At 41.6% G+C, this 20,834-nt stretch overlaps 1 protein-coding gene across 3 annotated transcripts in view; it reads left to right on the top strand.

Moving 5' to 3' along the window:
* LOC133620899 (phosphatidylinositol 4-phosphate 5-kinase type-1 alpha-like) overlaps positions 1-20,834 on the top strand; it is a 112,893-nt gene that overhangs the window by 84,678 nt on the left and 7,381 nt on the right. The gene's annotated exons all lie outside the window — the stretch shown is intronic.

The raw sequence follows: 20,834 nt of genomic DNA, 5'->3' as shown, positions 1-20,834 counted from the left end.
TTGCATGTGCATGTACGAGCCAGTCTGCCCCTCTACAAGGGGATAGAGAAAAAGAGGTAGCTGAGTGACTACAAAGCTCTTCGGGTATAACATTACCATACTGTACATGGATAATCCGCTGATGTCACCAATGGGAAAAATGTCACAAATGGGGAAAACAGATCAGTTTCTAGAAGTATGAAGGCAGGCGAGATTGTTTGATAGAAATCTCCGGAATGCCTACACGGTTTGATTTCACATTTCTGGGACTTGTACACAGCAGGTACCAATAGATTTAAAATAGTAGTTTTTTCATATAGGGCATCTTTAACCCCTCATTATACCCCTATTGTAACTGTTTAAGACTGTAATCATGGTATATTATTGTATTTTTGCCATGAAACCCAAATGAATCTCATTCTTGCCAATGAAAAGAAAAATTTAAAAAATTATGTAATTGTGCCCCTTAACCGACAGATGGCGCCAGAAAACCATGAGCATAATTATCAGAGCTTTGATGAGCTTAAATGAGTTAATCTCTATTAAACCACTGAAATGCAATAACAATAATATTGGGCAGTTATATATAACTTAAATTTGTTTAAAGATTTCAGACTAAAAATTAAAGGTTAATTTCTTGCTGATATATGACACTGTTATGCACGGGTCCCTTGTGGGTCCTAAGTGTGTACAGTCAATCCTAAGGTTGCACAAGGGTTAAAAAGCAAGAACCATTTGCATGACGATTAAAAGTCGATGCAATCTTGTTGGAAAAAAAATAAGCCTCAACATCTTTAGCACACCTTTTTGAAAAAGCTGACGTGAATTCAGGCGCCAGTCTCACAAAAACGCTTGCGAAAACCTGGACGGACTGTGATTGACTACATTGGTGGTAGCTTGTAGGTCTGTTTTTTGTCTAGTCCAGATATCCTTGGTGTTAAAACCAAAATGAGCAGAAAAAGTTGGATTTCGTTGGCGTTTAATTAGAAATGTTTTGGTTCCGTTTGTGTTGCGTTGACTGACAGTTCTGTCTACAATGCATGGTGTCCCAAACCTATATCAGCCCAATTTCAAAATGTGATGTTTGACTCTTGACCCATCTAACCGATGAATGCATTCTCTCTTGCACCCACACCACATCCTCCTATGGTGCTTCCATGTTTGGACACTACATTTTTGTTAAGAGCCAATGCAATATGAACCACAATCTGCCAGCGCTCACTATACACAGAAGTATATTTATTTATAGGCTTGAAATGAAAGTTGTACTGTCTAGAAGGATTCCTGAAACTTTTATCAATACATGAAGAGGACAACTTTTTTGTTATGTTTCAGATTGTGATACGATAAAATAGAAGTGTATTCTCTCCACGGTGGGTTGTTAATCTCCCACACTTTTTTTCTACATGAATGTTTTACATGAGCCGATTGTTGCTGGTTGTCCGAATATGATTCAATGACTATATTTCTACAAGATGTGTATACAAAAAATGTGTATAATGTACATAAATCACTGAAATGCCTTCTCATGCAAAATGTGTTGCTTGTACGCTCCTACCATGTTCCATTTAATGTGGTGATGTTTTCATGCATTGTAAGGATTAAACACCTTTTGTAAATCTTCTTTGTGCTCAGAATCTGCACCAATATCAGCTCATTTCCTCCCCCTTGACGGTTTTATGTCATTAATGCCAAACACTGGTTTGTTAAATGTTCAAAGTGCAAAAACAAGATGGCTGACAGAAGTGCAGAGCTAGGAAGGAATTGATTGATTGATTGATTGCACAGTGAAGTACATATTCCGTACAATTGACCACTAAATGGTAACACCGAATAAGTTTTTCAACTTGTTTAAGTCGGGGTCCACTTAAATTGATTCATGATACAGATATATACTATCATATATACTATCATCATAATACAGTCATCACACAAGATAATCATCAGGGTGTATACATTGAATTATTTACATTATTTACAATTCGGGGTGTGGGGGGGGGCTTAGGTTTGGTTGTTATCATCAGTCATCAACAATTGAGAACAGAGAAATGGATATTGAAACAGTGTAGGTCTGACTTGGTAGGATATGTACAGCAAGTAGTGGACACAGAGAGAAAGAGATCAGGAGGCATAAGAAAAATATCTGCATTTGATTGTTTACATTTGATTATTAACAACAATCCGGGGAGGGTGTTAGTTTAGGGTTGAAGTTGCCTGGAGGTGTACTTTTATTGCGGTTTTGAAGGAGGATAGAGATGCCCTTTCTTTTATACCTGTTGGGAGCGCATTCCACATTGATGTGGCATAGAAAGAGAATGAGTTAAGACTTTTGTTAGATCGGAATCTGGGTTTAACGTGGTTTGTAGAGCTCCCCCTGGTGTTGTGGTTATGGCGGTCATTTACGTTAAGGAAGTAGTTTGACATGTACTTCGGTATCAGGGAGGTGTAGCGGATTTTATAGACTAGGCTCAGTACAAGTTGTTTTACTCTGTCCTCCACCCTGAGCCAGCCCACTTTGGAGAAGTGGGTAGGAGTGAGGTGGGATCTGGGGTGGAGGTCTAGATGTAATCTGACTAGTTTGTTCTGGGATGTTTGGAGTCTAGATTTGAGGGTTTTGGAGGTGCTAGGGTACCAGGAGGTGCATGCGTAATCGAAAAAGGGTTGAACGAGAGTTCTCGCCAGAATCTTCATGGTGCTTTTTGTTGACCAGAGAGGAGATTCTATAGAGAAATCTCGTTCGTTGGTTGACCTTTTTGATTACCTTGGTTGCCATTTTATGTATTGTCCATTCACCTTATGCTACAGTAGAAGACCCTTGATTGGGACTTAGACAAACTTTAAAGATCCACAGGGGAAATTGTTCCATGCAGTGGCTCAGTTACAAAGGATGGAAAAGATAATGCAGGTAGAAAGTAGACTAAAAATGTACCATAGTAGCAATATAAAATATAACATATGTAATATTTACATATTATATACACAGTATATAATATATACTGATATATTATTATATACCATCAGGCAAGAACTGAAGAGTAAAGTCGTACCTCAACTTACGACCATAATTGGTTCTGTCACTTGTAGAATTCCATCCATCCATTTTCTACCGCTTATCCCGTTCGGGGTTGCTGGGGGTGCTGGAGCCTATCTCAGCTGCATTTGGGCGGTAGGCGGGGTACACCCTGGACAAGTCGACTTGTATGAATTGAAAAACGTATGTAATTGGTGCTTGCCCCCACCCCCCCCAAAAAAAACAACCCAAACAGCGCAATTTTGACATGTGACATGCCTTTTAAAAGTAAAAACAAACTTTTATATTGTACATATTGTATACAAACAACACAATAGAATGTACAACAAACAACTACAGTATATTTATGAAGGACTGTAATCTAATAATGGTTTTCAACATTTACCTTTGAGAGTGGACTCCTACAGTATCTTCTTCCAGCTGCTTCTCAGTCAACACACCATCAGCAGCTTCTCAATAATGCCATCTATAAATGACCGCAGTTTACATACAAAACCAGTGAAATTGGCACGTTGTGTAAATCGTATATAAAAACAGAATACAATGATTTGCAAATTATTTTCAACCTAAATTCAATTGAATAGACTGCAAAGACAAAATACTTAACGTTCGAACTGGAAAACGTTATTTTTTTGCTCATTTGGAATTTGATGCCTGCAACATAAATAAATAAATGGGTCATACTTGTATAGCGCTTTTCTACCTTCAAGGTACTCAAAGCGCTTTGACAGTATTTCCACATTCACCCATTCACACACTGAGGGCGGGAGCTGCCATGCAAGGCGCTAACCAACAGCCATCAGGAGCAAGGGGTGAAGTGTCTTGCCCAAGGACACAACGGACGTGACTAGGATGGTAGAAGGTGGGGATTGAACCCCAGTAACCAGCAACCCTCCGATTGCTGGCACGGCCACTCTACCAACTTCGCCACGCCGTCCCTTTTTCAAAAAAGCTGGCACAAGTGGGGAAAAAAAGACTGAGAAAGTTGAGGAATGCTCATCAAACACGTATTTGGAACATCCCACATGTGAACAGGCTAATTGGGAACAGGTGGGTGCCATGATTGGGTATAAAAGCAGTTTCCGTGAAATGCTCAGTCACTCACAAGCTAGGATGGGGCGAGGGTCACCACTTTGTGAACAAATGCGTGAGAAAATTGTCCAACAGTTTAAGAACAACATTTCTCAACCAGCTATTGGAAGCGCGTCTCCCGAAAACCTCCCGGGACAAATTTTCTCCCGAAAATCTCCCGAAATTCAGGCGGAGCTGGAGGCCACGCCCCCTCCAGCTCCATGCGGACCTGAGTGACGTGTTGACAGCCTGTTCACACATCCGCTTTCCCACAATATAAACAGCTAATGATCGAGGGCGTGTTCTTGGTTTCTTATGTGGGTTTATTGTTAGGCAGTTTCATTAACGTCCTCCCAGCGCGGTAACAACACACAACAACAGCAGTCAAGTTTTCGTCTACCGTAAAGCAGTTCGTCTGCCGTAAACAGCAATGTTGTGACACTTTTAAACAGGACAATACTGCCATTTACTGTACATGCATATGTGACCCACCCATAATGTGTCACATTTTTGTGTTGATTTATTTATTTTATTTTGTGGTTGGGCAGCACGGTGGAAGAGGGGTTAGTGCATCTGCCTCACAATACGAAGGTCCTGAGTAGTCCTGGGTTCAATTCCGGGCTCGGGATCCTTCGGTGTGGAGTTTGCATGTTCTCCCCGTGACTGCGTGGGTTCCCTCCGGGTACTCCGGCTTCCTCCCACCTCCAAAGACATGCACCTGGGGATAGGTTGATTGGCAACACTAAATTGGCCCTAGTGTGTGAATGTGAGTGTGAATGTTGTCTGTCTATCTGTGTTGGCCCTGTGATGAGGTGGCGACTTGTCCAGGGTGTACTCCGCCTTCCACCCGATTGTAGCTGAGATAGGCTGCAGCGCCCCCCGCGACCCCAAAGGGAATAAGCGGTAGAAAATGGATGGATATTTTGTGGTTTGAATTCGTTTTTGGAGCTGTCATTACACATTTATCAGTATTCACATTGGTCAGTAGGGGGCAGTAGGACGTTTCTTCCCAATTGAATGCTATCACCTGCAGACCGGAAGTGTCTTGTCATTCTGATGAGCGCGACCAGTCTGTGAACAATTGAAACGTCCTGTGTGCTTTTTCCTCCTGTATAACAGGTTAGTTTTGGTGAATCAACTCACTGAATAATATCCATGTGATCTTTATAAGTTTAAGTACACATTCTGATGGTGGAGCCTAACTCTAAAGTGTTTGTGAGTTGTAGTTTGTATTTGTGAATGAATCCAGTGCACAGCTGCAGTAATCAATACAAAATGGCGACGTGAGTGCGCAATGTTTATATAGGAACTTCTGATCCTAATTCAGACTCCCAAATTAGAGCTCCCGTTTTCTTATTGATTTTATAATGTATATTTGTATAATGTGTGTGTTCTGAAATAGTGACAGAGAATAGAACAAGGATGGACAATTCAACCCTTAACTCAACAATGAGTAGATGAGTGTTATGTGTGTGTATACGTGTAAATAAATGAACACTGAAATTCAAGTATTTATTTTATTTATTTATATATATATATACGTATGCTAGAATTCACTGAAAGTCAAGTATTTCTTATATATATATATATATATCTTAACCACGCCCCCAACCACGCCCCACGCCCCCCACCCCCCACCTCCCGAAATCGGAGGTCTCAAGGTTGGCAAGTATGAGTACAGTACAGTACAGTGCAGACATTCGCGGGAGAAGCAGCAAATAGGGTGAACGCGAGTCCCTACACAGCTCTGTGCATGCAGTACACCAGGCAGTGAGTGACTGACACAGCGCCACAGTCAGCACAGTTCAGTACGTGAACCTGAATCACTTCTGCAGCAGCAGTTCTGTGTGCAGGTCGGCGAATCATGAGTCAGTCAGTAACAGCTTCCCCAGCGGCAGATCTCGGTGTGTGTCAGTTCGCGAACGACACAAGCCCTCAGCACCCAATGAACGACGCGCACAGTGACTGAACGAGAGCCTCAATGTGACGTCCTCCTCCGCGACACAGTCAGTTCTCTGTGTCAGTAGGTTCGCGAGTCCTGATTCTGTCGTTCACTGAGTGATTCATGTCGTTAATCCGCGGTGAACGAATCGTTCGCTCAGTCCCTCCCCCCGCCCCCATGATGAGTAGCTGGCTGCGTCGTTCGCCGACGTCGAGGGTTCAGTGAGTCACAGAATGCGCCAGTTCCACTCATACCGGCATGGTCGCGGCGGAGCTCAACTGAACTGAGAAAGGAACGAATCAGTTCATGAAGTGAAGTGATTCGGTTCAGTACGTTCACTCAAAAGATTTGTTCGTTCGAACGAATCGTTCGCGAACGACACAACATTAGTGTGCGCACACAAGGAGACGAAGCAGAAGAACGAGACCGTAGTCGAAGAGCGCAGGGGAGACACTTCTCCAGGGCCGATGTATGCTCGGGGCAACACCCTTCACCTTACCCGGCAGTGGGTCTCCACAGCGGACGACTTTAGGGTGAATGATGAGTCCAGCGAATAGTTGCAAATCTTGCTTTATTGATTGCTTGCACACAGCCAATCCAACACAAAATAATGTTGTGTCGTTCGCGAACGATTCGTTCGAACGAACAAATCTTTTGAGTGAACGTACTGAACCGAATCACTTCATGAACTGATTCGTTCCTTTCTCAGTTCAGTTGAGCTCCGCCGCGACCAGCATCAAGCAGGTTTATATGTGGTTATAGTGTATATATTTTTTCTTTTTTTTCTTTTTTTTCTTTTTTGTCCTGTCCGGCTTCTCAGGCAAATCATATAGTTGATGTCGATGCCCATATCGGCTGTTCAGATTTACTTTACAAAAGAGAAGTGTAGGATACTTCTCTTGTTGCCTTATTTGTATTTGACTTTATTAAATGTACTTATATTATCATTTGGTGCAGCCGGGCCGGAGCAGGAGGGGTTAGGAAGAGAATAAAAGGAAGACAGAGGGGGAAATTGTGGGGACAAGAGGGGGATTAGACAGAGAGACAAAAACAACAACAGCAACAATAGAGCAACATCAGCAAATGCGATATGTACAAATATGATGGTAAAAGTGATAGCAAATAAGCAGTTAGCGAAATAAATAATAATACAAAAATGACAATGAGCATTATTACACTACAAATGGAGCAATGCAAATACCAATAGAAATAGCGCTATTGATAATGAACATACCAATAATTTACCTCTATTATCAACAATACAGTTGTTCAAATGCAACAATATATATACGTAATGACAACTAGAGATACAAAAGAATGCACAAAAATGGAGGGGAAGAAAGAGAAGCAACCTATATTAACCTTGTAGATTGTTATAGTATCAATAGGTTAAGCTTTCAGTGTGCCATGTGTTACCCAGTTTCCCCTAGAGCAACATATGTTTGATGAAACGTGATTATGTGCATGAGTGTATGTATGTATATGTACATGTATATGTACATCATGTGTATAGGTATGTTAGTACAGTGAATGTGTGTGTGGATGTACGAACTTTGAGTATGTTGGTATGTACTGTATTTGTGTATGTATGTGGGAGCGTAGGTACCTATGTAAGTGAGTATATGTGTATTTGTATGTACAATATATTTGACTCCCAGTGTGTGTGGGAGCCAGAGTACGTCCCCAACCCACAAACAGCAGGTGTGGCGCCCAGGGAACCAGGGACCACCGGCCCCACGCAGCCAGGCCGGCCAGCGACAGGAGCCCCAGAGCCAGGCCCACCGTGCCGCCCGGAAGAGCCAGCAGCAGGCCGCAGACAGACCACCAATACAATACAATAGGGTAGTAGGCCTAAGTATTCATTAAAAACAAGGCAGAAGGTTTTTTTTAACAAGTTTATTCAATATTTTGGCCACTGTAACATTACACACGGTTTAAACAGTTTGAGTTTATTTGGAACATGCATGCATACAAATGATGCATCACACTTTCCAGTTTCTCTATTCAACATGTTCGATAAGGAGTAGGAAGAAACAGATCTTATTTAACCCTACTCCTTTTCCTTTACATAGCAGTTGCTAACACTTTTGTTGACTTCCTATTCTCAATTTATTCACAATATACCCCATTTGTAATAACATTAAAAATAAATTAAAAACAATATTAATTAGTGAAGTAAGTTATATTTTATACAGTGAGATAAACAAGAGTATCTAGAAAAAGGCACTCCACCCTCCATCGTCAGATCACAGAACACTTTTTCACTTTGCATGAGTCCATCTTAGATGATCTCGGGCCCAGAGAAGCCGGCGGCGTTTCTGGATGTTGTTGATGAATGGCTTCCGCTTTGCATAGTAGAGCTTTAACTTGCACTTACAGATGTAGCAACGAACTGTATTTAGTGGCAGTGGTTTTCTGAAGTGTTCCTGAGCCCATGTGGTGATATCCTTTAGAGATGTCGGTTTTTGATACAGTGCTGTCCGAGGGATCGAAGGTGACGGTCATTCAATGTTGGTTTCCGGCCATGTCGCTTACGTGGAGTGATTTCTCCAGATTTTCTGAACCTTTTGATGATATTATGGACCGTAGATGTTGAAATCCCTAAATTTCTTGCAATTGCACTTTCAGAAACGTTGTTCTTAAACTGTTTGATTATTTGCTCACGCAGTTGTGGACAAAGGGGTGTACCTCGCCCCATCCTTTCTTGTGAAAGACTGAGCATTTTTTGGGAAGCTGTTTTTATACCCAGTCATGGCACCCACCTGTTCCCAATTAGCCTACACACCTGTGGGATGTTCCAAATAAGTGTTTAATGAGCATTCCTTAATGTTATCAGTATTCCTGGCTCTGAATTTGCTCATTGCTATTTTTATGTTTTTGTGCATTATTTGTTGCCGTCATCATTAAACGAACAGGTTAATCATCAGTTCCTTAGTACTTGAGTAGTTTTTTCACAACATACTTTTTACTTTTACTCAAGTAAATATTTAGGTGACTACTCCTTACTTTTACTTGAGTAATAAATCTCTAAAGTAACAGTACTCTTTCTTGAGTACAATTTCTGGCTACTCTACCCACCTCTGATTATATACAGTAACACTGTGTTTGAATGTTTAATCGATTCTTTGGCGTACGACTAGATATATAGCCCACGTACCACTCGTGATACACGTACTACAGTTTGGGAATCACTGTTTTATAGTGTACAGAAACTATTATTGTATTATTTTTTTCTTTGAAAATGTATTTAATTAATTAAACCTCTCATGCTTGCTGTCCATCCAGTTGACAATTCACCAGCTTGTTGTAATATTAGTTTTAAAAAAGAAGTTGAATTCGTACCTAGAAAGTAATAATACAGGTTATATACACACTGGACACACCTATTTAATAGTACGTCATAACTGTAGCGACCAACTGTAGTTACTGACAGTGGGTTTCTGAAGTGTTCCTGAGCCCATGTGGTGATATCCTTTACACACTAATGTCGCTTGTTGATGCAGTACAGCCTGAGGGATCGAAGGTCTTGGGCTTAACTGCTTACGTGCAGTGATTTCTCCAGATTCTCCAAACCCTTTGATGATATTACGGACCGTAGATGGTGAAATCCCTAAATTCCTTGCAATAGCTGGTTGAGAAAGGTTTTTCTTAAACTGTTCAACAATTTGCTCACGCATTTGTTGACAAAGTGGTGACCCTCGCCCCATCCTTGTTTGTGAATGACTGAGCATTTCATGGAATCTACTTTTATACCCAATCATGGCACCCACCTCTTCCCAATTTGCCTGTTCACCTGTGGGATGTTCTGAATAAGTGTTTGATGAGCATTCCTTAACTTTATCAGTATTTATTGCCACCTTTCCCAACTTCTTTGTCACGTGTTGCTGGCATCAAATTCTAAAGTTAATGATTATTTGCAAAAAAAAAATGTTTATCAGTTTGAACATCAAATATGTTGTCTTTGTAGCACATTCAACTGTATATGGGTTGAAAATGATTTGCAAATCATTGTATTCCGTTTATATTTGCATCTAACACAATTTCCCAACTCATATGGAAACAGGGTTTGTACATACAGATAATGTGTCATGAGACATGCAAATATAAATTAAATACACAGAAGAAGAGAAGAAGATAAATACATTTAATCAAGACAGCATCTCTCTCTTACCATATTTTTTGCATGTAAACCTAAGAAAAAAAACACGATAAGTGAAGGAAATTAAATGAGCTCAAATACACCTACAAACGAGGCATAAAGATGCAATATGTACATACAGCTAACCTAAATATAGCATGTTAGCATCGATTAGCTTGCAGTCATGGATTGATCAAATATGCATGTAACAAGGTAACTCATTGACGTTGTTAGGCCTATTTTAGGGGGGCTCAAGCCCCCCTAAAATATTCTTAAGCCCCCCTAAATAATTTGGTGTTATTTTTTTTTTTTTTTTTTTTTTTTTTTTTTTTTTACAAATACATATTCATTATAAAGTGGCCCGAATATGAGTTTAAATAAATAATCATATAACCTGTTATTATTCACTCAGTTTCCCCTCACTTCGTAGCGTAAGGTAGAGAACCCCTTTAGTGCGTCGGTATCCAATCCATTCCACTTGTTCATATAGAAAATGCCCACATCACTCAAATTCCAGTCTGCATTTTCTCTGCGACTTTGCTTGCGGTCCTGCAGGTGTACGAAGCACATTATCTTCCTTTACAATGAATGAAGCTGCACGAAACCTTGTGTGTGCAATTGTAAATAATTCAGTTTTTAAGTTTTGTGTTTCTTGTAGAATCTATATAAAGTAATATACATTAGCCTATTGTTAAAATAATGAAAAAAACATAATTAAATATATTTGTCTTATTGTATTGTTACATTAATAGCTGTTGAATTATTATAGGATGGCTTGTTAAACATTTCATAGGATTTTCAGAGGAAGGAAAAACCAAGACATTTAATATAAAATGTAAAATGAATAAATACATAAAAAGAAAAAGAAAAAAAATGGTTAAAAGCCATCGTCCCGGGGAGCATTTCATTTCGTCCCGTGCATTTTTTTTTAAATAATAATAATAACAATGAATAATTTCTAAGTCTTTGTTAGCCGTTTGTGAAGTTTTGTGCTCGTGCGTGACGTTCGCTCGCATCCTGTGCATCTCCTGGGGTGTAAGCCCCCCCCCCCCTGTCCTTAAAAGCTAGTGACGCCCCTGAGTCAAGGTTCCCTCTAAGGTGCGCGCCTGCGCAATTGCGCACTGCTCAAACGTCCTCTGCGCACATCAAATATATGCTGCGCACCAAATCAAATCCCATCTGAATTCTAAACAAAATAAACACATTTATTCTGTGTAATTTTGCAATGCAACTCTGAGTGACAGTGACAACAAGCGGCCCTAACGGTGTTCGTCAACACCGTTCAATTGAACACCGTTCAATTATTGTAACCAGGGGCAGGGGCGCCGAAAAGGGGGGGTAAAGGAGACGGATTCTAGGGTCCCATGATGGAGGGGGGCTCAGAGAGGTGATGATGAAATTATAATACAGAAAAAATAATGACACTAAGTTATTAACTAACATATAGTCACACATGTTTTATTTTCCATGTCCTGGTAACAATACCTTTATTTGTTTTGGAGGCATCAACCCCTGCAGGGCCCTCTCTTCCCCCCCTCTATTTACGTAAAATGGTTCAGTCTGACTGGATCAGCTGCAGGTAGCGCACCGGCGATTAGTCACAGACAGCTCCACAGCGGGCAAAGCGGAGGAGACAGCAGTATGCCTCAAAAATCAGGCAGCCAAAAAAGAAAGGAAAAGAAAATAAGAGAGGAGAAGGAGTTGAAGGGTCGACAATATGTCACCCAATATTTCAAAAAAAAAGGTGGGTTTGTTAGTTGTGGTGGAAAGTTATGCATATTAACTTTGTCCCTGTCTGTGGTAATAAGCTAGCTCACTTTTCTCACCATGTTAGCTCAAGAAAACTCTGGATTTTTACATTTAACTGCTATATTAGTTAAATAATCAATCCAGTCAAACATTTATCAAGCTGTTCTTATTCAATAAGAGTTTATTTCCAATTTAAGAATCAGTGGTGCAGCAAATAAATGACTCAAAATGAATTCCATTGTATTCAGAGTGCTCAGTTCTTCCCCTACATGTCAACTGTGATGCTGTTCTTCTTTCAAAAAGATGGTAATAATAGTCAAAAATACCATTAAAATGCATAATTGTATGTAAAATAGCATCAAAAAATGTTGCCGCTGTGTTGGGGACCCTGTAAAGATTCTTTTCATGGGGCCCAAAATCCCTAGCGGCGCCCCTGATTGTAACGTCTATCGAGATGCTTCGAGGACAGGTATTATATCGATCACTTTATTGCCATAACCACACCAAAACCATGAGTAAAAAAACTTCTATCTCGAAAAACTAGTCATTTTCTGCCGTACAAACCAGGCCAAAACCAACTTGTCATCTGTCACCAACACGCATACCACTAAGTAAGTCACTGGTGCGTTTATGGCCACACAAAATGTCGGACAACTCAAACACCACAACAAAGTTACACTATGACTCCTCAGTCATACGCAGGGGCGGATTAAGAAATTTTGGCCCCCTGGGCCTGACATGGTCTTGGCCCCTCAACCCCGCGCGTGCACGCGCACACACACGCACGCACTATGCAAGAAATACTGTATACTGTGAACAGACATGCACACTGTACTGTACAGAAGAGTGCACATACTGCACACACACTATTAGGTATACCACACAGACAAGCACAGGTTTCACACAGACACAGGTAGGGGGAGGGGATAAATGGCCTAAAAATAACAATTTTGGAAAATGATTACGCCCACTTCAGTGATGGTGCATTGGGTCATTTGAGAGATATTATGTATTGGAAGTTGGTACCTATCATGAAATAAACCCCCCACCCCACCCAAAAAACTAAATTGGACATGATTTTTGCCCCCTTTTCCTCCCTTCTATCATTAAAAATAAAATAATATCTTAGGAAAACACTTTGGCATAACGGCAGCTGTGCAGCAAATTGAGGCTCAAAGTCTGTATCTATTTTGTGGGAAAGCTTGAGGAGAAGGAGAAAGGTAAAATGATAACACATGCATCGGAGAGCACCACAAAGAAAGGTGTAGGCCAGTTCATGGTACAAGGGCTGCATGCAGGTCAAGATAGCCCATTTCCTCTGCCTGTCTTACCCATTCACCGAGAGACCACTGAGGACATAGAAATGCAAGTGGATATGGGGTTCGAAATACTGGCGTCGGTCAGAGGAGTCAATGTGGAGGATGTTTATAAACTTGTAGATGCACATATGACTGACAGCACAGAGCACAACAAAGGCTTTTCAAAGCTGTTGGCAGAGATGAACAACTTGGAAAAACCAGCAGGGCAGATCTTTTGTGGCACCCACACTACACTGGGCTTCAGCAGTGCCATGAATAAAGTGATGCGGTTGGCGGAGGCCGATATGAAGATGGAGCAAGTGCTACAGAGTTTCATGGTGGATCTGGATGTAGACAGCAAGAATGCTATAGTGGCTGCACAGGCACTGGACATGTCCTGAACTCAGTGTCAGACGTGGCTGCCGAATACTTGGATGAAGTGAAGCAGCTGACAGATCTCATGCTGCCCCATCTGAAGACTGTCCTGGCCAGGCAGAGGATGGACTATGGGATGGATGAGGAGACCTTCCCAATGGACCCTGTCAGTGAACAGGCTAGTAACATTGATGGCACCCCTGTGCACAACATTGGGATGGAGAGACAATGTGGCAAGGTGGACTACAGACTGAAGACGTTGGGCACACTGAACGCAGTCAATAGGTCAATAATTTTACAGAAGAGCCAGGAGCTTCAGAGGTTTCAAGGCAGCAGCACAAGCAAAAAGAGAGGTTGAACTCAACTGGAGTAAACTCATGAAGGCAAAATTCGAGAGTTGGGCTGACGAGAAACAAGAGATGGCTCAAAGACAGGAGAAGAAGAGACTAGACATGCTGGACACACTGAAATCTTTTGGTGGCCCCTTCACGATAGTGGGGAAGTTGAAAAGTTCCTTGTCGATGAAAGTCTGAACAAGAATGCAAAGCTGCAGAGAATGAAGCTTGAGGTTCAGTTTGCCAGAGAAAGCACCAAGCTTCTGCCTAAAGTCAATCCTATCTTCAGAATCCAGGTGACAGACAGTTCCCAGAAATGGCGAAAGTGCAATTCTCCCAGTCATAATGGATACTTAGAATTTTATGGTGGTGGTAAGTATTCATGAAAACAGGTAGCCTAACATTAGTGAATGGGTGAATTCTGGAAATAACAACCTAAAAATCTTACACAGTGCACCTTTAAGCAAGGGGTTTCTTTCGTGCTTTCAATTTCGCAAAATCATCCACCACATCATTGAAGTCCAACTCTCTTGTCAGCTCACTCTCAATTGCCATTAGAGATAACGCATTTAATCTTTTCTGAGTCATTCTTGTGCACAGCTCATTTTTGACTCTTGACAAAAGAGAGAATGAGCGTTCTCCCTCACAGTTACTGACTGGTAGAGTGAGAAAAATCTGTAGCGCAATGTATGTATTAGGAAACGTAGGCTGTAGTCCAAAATGTATTATTGTTTTGAGCAGTCCTGAAGGGGTCCTCTCCTCTTCAGTGTTGTTGAGCTGTATAAAAGATTTGAACTGTATAAGCTCCTGTCCAAGACTTTCATTGAGGTCAGATGAGTATGATTCAGTGAGAATATTGGCCTTGTGAAGGACTGAAGCATTGGACTCTGTATCCAAAGAGAAAAGGACACTGAACAAATTGTTCAGATGTTTGTAGGCCTCCAGACGGTGATTAAGGCTTGAACTCAGTTGATCAATAGAGGCAATAAATGTCTCTATTTGAAACAGTTGCCTTCCCTCAAGCACAACATCTGGGGATGCTGATTCATCAGCAAACTTTTTACGTTTCTTCGTCCGTTCAGCCATGTAAGATGGGGTGCCACCCAACATGTTTAAGGCTTTCTGCTCAAAATGATCAAATAGATCTCTTTGGGAGAGAACAAAGGTGCGCAGAGATTCCAGCAATCTAACTGCTGTACCAAGGTCCATGTCTGCTTTTTGAAGTTGCAGACTTGTGGCCTGAAATCTGGACAGAACAGTGTCCCAAAAGCCTGCCATGAAGGCCATCTCAAGTGAATCCAGCTTCCGCACTAGACTGTCAGCTTCAGTTTGTGTGTCTCGTTTCTCTGTGTCATCAGTGGAAATACCCTGTAGTGCTGCTCTTATTTTACTGTAGTTCTGCCACAGTGCTTTGGTAGATTCTGCACGGCAACTCCAACGCGTGTTGGATAAAGCTTTAAGTGTGAGATCTATGTTGGAATTGCCAAATACCCTGTCCCATCGGTGTGTGGATGCAGTTGTGAAGTTGTAAATAGACTGAATCAAGTCAAAATACTTAGAGACTTCATTTCCACATCTGACAATGCTGTTGACTCCCACCAAATTCAAAGAGTGAGCTGCACATGGAATATAGTGTATTAATGGGTTGCTTTTCTTTAAGTGAGCCTGCAACCCATTATACCTCCCTGACATGTTGCTGGCATTATCATAAGCCTGCCCCCTGCAATTTGACAGCTCTAACCCTAGATTTTCCAACACAGACATGACACAGTTAGCCAAACTTTCACCTGTATGGCTAGTAATGGGCTCAAAACCCACAAAGCGTTCAACAACACTGCCCTCTTTGCTAACAAAACGGAATATGAATGTCAATTGGTCCACATGAGATAAATCTGGGGTTGAATCCACAATGATAGAGTAGTATTTGCTTGCTTGCAGTTCATCTGCTATAGCCTGTTTGGTTTTTGCACCCATCAATTCAATGAATTCCTCACAAATGGTGGAGGACAGATATGAGGTATTACCTCGACCCATCTGCCCAAACTTTCTGATGTGATCCTTTAGAAAGGGATCAAATTCAGCCAGGACCTCCAGAATACCAAGGTAGTTCCCATTGAGAGGATACCCTAACGATTCATTTTTACCCCTAAATGCAAGGCCCCTTTCTGCAAGGAATTTAATGACTGCAACAACTCTTTGTAACACCTGCCTCCAATAGCTGCTCTCTGCCTGAAACTGTTTGAACAGGTCTGCATCAACTGTGGCACCTGTGGCGCGGTTCAAGACTGCTTGCATGCAGGTTATGTGCTCAGCACTTCGCTCATGTTCACCAAATCTTTCTGAGTGTTTCCAATCACAATAGCCTGTCACAAAAGAATGCGTTTTTGGGGAAAACAGTTTGCATGCAAAGCAGTAAACATTACCAGTAGAGGGAGAGTACATCATCCACTCTCTTTGTACTCGTTGTCCATTGGGCAGGTGTGAAGTAAAATGTTCATTGTTTAGGCATCGGGTTTTGCCTCCTAGCCCACTGTTCCTCACAGAAGCTGGATAATGGCTGTGACGGTTGTGAAATGATTTTGCACCTCTTTGAATAAGAACTTCCTTCATTGACTCAGTGAGGGTATCAGCCCATTTAGCGGGATCACTAGGTAGAGTTGTCACTGTAGATGGTGTTGAAGAAAGATTCAACTCATTTTCTATGCTGTCCAGAGGTGCAGTGACCTCACATTCATCCGAGCAACTGGCTACTGCTGAGTTGGTTGAATCATTAGCATCCGAAGCATTTGGTTCAGTGCGTACACTTGTAGTGGTCTCAGGATCTTGGGAGCTACATGCTAGCTCAGGTGCATTGCTAACCTTAGCTGAATTTGCAGTAGCATTTATAGAATTGCTTTCAGCAGATGTCTTTGTACTGAAGAAGCTGGAGATATTTGGAACACTCTCAAGTAAAACTGATTCCTTTTTTTTCTTTTCTTGCTGAATTTTTTTTCTAGCTCCTCCACTTAGACGTTTATGATCCATATTTCCCTTCTTTCTGTGCACATTGGCTCTTTGCCTATCACAACAGCTTAACCAACTATGTGTGTGTGTGTGTGTGTGTGTGTGTGTGTGTGTGTGTGTGTGTGTGTGTGTGTGTGAGTGATGCAATTTTCAAAACTAGCAATCTAGCATTAACAGTCAAAAGCAGAAATCAGCTGATTTCTATAAGAACTGATAACAGATTTCCAATCAATGCTAAACTCAGACAGCGAAAGTCACTAGATGACGTTTTGAGTCGCCAGTCATGTATGGCCAAAAGTCTCTAAATCGAATGCCAACGTTGCTTAATCGCCAACACACTGGGACTCACTGAAGGACTGACAGTGAATAAAAAAAGATGATTAAGATAATTGTGTACTTTTCTCTTCTGATATTTTCACTAAGGACCCCAAGCTATCTGCATGCAGCAACAATGTCTGACAGACAGGAGAGCGGAGTGGTCAGTGATGAATGGCAAGGGAACAGACTGATTTGTACTGAGGAGAAAGAGAGAGCCAATTACAGTGAAATAAATTCCAAAAGAGCCAAGTGACTAGCTGAAGGCAGGGACAAATGCCTTGGAGTGACCAACAAGAGTGCAAAGTACCAAATGGCAAAATGTGGGAAGACCAACAGGCAGATCTGCTTTTACCACTTATCTTCACAACCAAAAAGTCGCTAAATGATGTTTTCAGTCGCTAGCCAGGTATGGCCAAAAGACGCGAAATCTAGCGGTAAAGTCGCTCAATCACACTGACAGTGAAACAAATAATTTAAAAAAAGATAGTAATCGTACAATGTCTTGTACTTTTGTCTTCTTTCTTAATATTTCTCAAAGGACACCAAAATGTCGCTATCTGCAGGCAGCTTGCTAGCTATGATGGCAGCAACAATGTACCTTAGAGTGACTGACCAACAAGAGCTCAAAGTACCTAATGGCAAAATGTGGAGAGACAGACACAATAAATTGCATTAAGATGAAGAGAACTGTTGCTATTATTAATTTTAACAACAACCAGAAAGTCGCTAAATGTCACCAGCCAGGTATGGCCAAAAGTCGCTTAATTGGCCACACACAGTAACAGAGAAACAAACAAACAAAAAAAAAGATCATAAAGATAATAGTTGTACAACTTTGTGTACTTTTGTCTACTTTCTAAATATTTTCACAAAGGACACCAAAATGTTGCTATCTGCAGGCAGCTTGCTGGCTATGATGGCAGCAACGATGTCTGCCAGACAGGAGAGAGTGGTCAGTGACGATCGAATCGAGAAAATGACAAAATGGGTCAAAGACCAAAAAGTTATTAACTGACAGCAGTGACAAATGTCAGACTGTAAACTTTTTTGAAAGAAAAGGACAAAATGGGAAGATGCTGATAATAACAGCAAAATGGAAAATATAAGAATTTCCAAGTAATGCTCAACTCAAGTGTGTGTGTGTCGTGTGTGTGTGCGCGTTAAACTTCTTGTGGAATGATTTCAAATTATCTCTGAGTCTGAACTGAGGGAAAGGAAACCAAATTTTGAGCAGTCACTCACGAGTTCAAAGTACCAAATGAGGAGATTCTAAAAGAACAGACCGGTTTATGAAAGACTCGATGGGGGAGGGGCACAGCTAAGAATACTTGAGTGAGATTCTGTGATCCAAATTCGAGATAGAGCTTTTTGATAATGATAATTTGTCAGAGTAAGGTTGTGTAATCAAAATTTGAGAATGAGCTTTGCCAATCAATCAAGAATATTTGCATTAAGTTCTGTGATCAAAATTCAGAAACAACCTTTAATAATTGATAAAGAATATGTGAGTGAGGTTGTGTGATCCAATTTGAGAATTAGCTTTGATAATAATGATTGAGAGCCTCTGGCCCTCTGTGGATCGTGGCCGCGGGGCCAAGTTGGCCTGGCTCCTTGGGGCCTCTGACCCTCTATGGATCGGGGCCAAGTTGGCATGACCCCTCGGGGCCTCTGGCCCTCTATGGATCGTGGCCGCGGGGCCAAGTTGGCCTGACCCCTTGGGGCCTCAGGCCCTCTGTGGGTCGCGGCCGCGGGGCCAAGTTGACCTGGCCCGTTGGGGCCTCTTACCCTCTATGGATCGTGGCCGCGGGGCCAAGTTGACCTGGCCCCTTGGGGGCTCTGGCCTTCTGTGGGTCGCAGCCGCGGGGCCAAGTTGGCCTGGCCCCTTGGGGCCTCTGGCCCTCTGTGGGTCGCGGCCGCGGGGCCAAGTTGACCTGGCCCCTTGGGGCCTCTGACCCTCTATGGATCATGGCCGCGGGGCCAAGTTGGCCTGGCCCCTTGGGGCCTAAGATTATTATTTTTGCAAAAGTAGTTTTGCATGCGTCGCGGCCGCGGGGCCAAGTTGGCCTGGCCCCTTGGGGCCTCTGGCCCCCTGGGCCTGGGCCCGGTAGGCCCATTCATTAATCCACCTATGGTCATACGTGTGCTTATTCTACTGTCATTTATTATTAATGTTAATTTATTGATATTAATCATGGAATGCTGTTACTAGAGAAAGTTATAGGAATGCACACTTCATCCTATGCTTACATTTCATTGTGCAACATGATGTTTAAGGGGAACTAAATGTGATCTCTGAAAGGGGTACAAATGATTTCCAAAGCAGGACCCCCACCCAGACATATTGTACAATACTAATCCATAGCTTATGAAAAACAAGATTTATTTTATTTTCATTTCAAGTGGGCCAAATCATTAATATTACTAAATAATCTCATTAAAATGACTCCTGTCATTTGAGTGTTATTATAAAAGATTGGTTTGAGACAGGTGTGCTGCTGGTATTGCCACGTGTGATGTTGCTCACATGTGCTCCACTGAATGCTCTGGGAGTTTTTGTGTTTGCTCAGACACATGAACAATTAGAGGGAACATTGGCATGTAAGCACTCCAGCAAATCAATAAAATCAACAAAGCTCACCTTTGTGCATTCACGCACAGCACTGCACGTTTAACAAAATGAGACAATGAAGGAGTGGCATAAAACCATACTTGCCAACCCTCCTGAAATTTCCTGGGAGACTCCCTAATTTCAGTGCCTCTCCCGAAAATTTCCCAGGACAACCATTCTCCCGAATTTCTCCCGATTTCCAGCTGGACTTAAGACACGGCCCCTCAAGGTCCATGCGGACCTGAGTGAGGACAGCCTGTCATCACGTCCGCTTTTCCTTCATATAAACAACGTGCCAGCCCAGTCACCTTATAACATCTACGGCTTTTGGCGAGTGCACAACTGCACACACAACAAGAAGGAGACACAGTCATGGCGACGACAAGTGACAGAGAATAGAACGAGGATGGACAAACTCACTCCTTTCCTGCAAATTAAACTTCACAGATGCTGCCTGTAATAGAGTGATCTAAGTTGTTTGTTGCCATCTCCTGGTGAATGTTGGGTATAGTGTTCTGTGGTTACTTTTTGCTTGGCCAACGGTTTACGTTGTATTGCATGCCCTGACGGCAAGTGTGAGAGTCGGTTCTGAAGTATTAAGTAAAGAGACGTAACTTCATCACTTCGCCTGGTTATTGACTCCAACCCAGAATATTACACTGCCCATACCTATGCTCCTTCAAAGGCTGTGCTACTGGCTGCAAAGCATTGCACTTTCAAATACAACAATGAGTAGAGGAGTGTTATGTGTGTATATGTGTAAATAAATGAACACTGAAATTCAAGTATTTTTTTTATTTATATGTACAGTATATATATATAATAAAATACATATATATATATATATATATATATATATATATATATATATATATATATATATATATATATATATATATATATATATATATATCAAATACTTGAATTTCAGTGAATTCTAGCTATAAATATACTCCCCCCCCTTAACCCCGCCCCCGGCCATTCATC

This window comes from Nerophis lumbriciformis, linkage group LG21 (assembly GCF_033978685.3).
Source record: "Nerophis lumbriciformis linkage group LG21, RoL_Nlum_v2.1, whole genome shotgun sequence".
NCBI lineage: Eukaryota > Metazoa > Chordata > Actinopteri > Syngnathiformes > Syngnathidae > Nerophis > Nerophis lumbriciformis.
The sequence above is the reverse complement of the archived record's forward strand: the minus strand, read 5'-3'. Positions and strand labels throughout refer to the sequence as shown.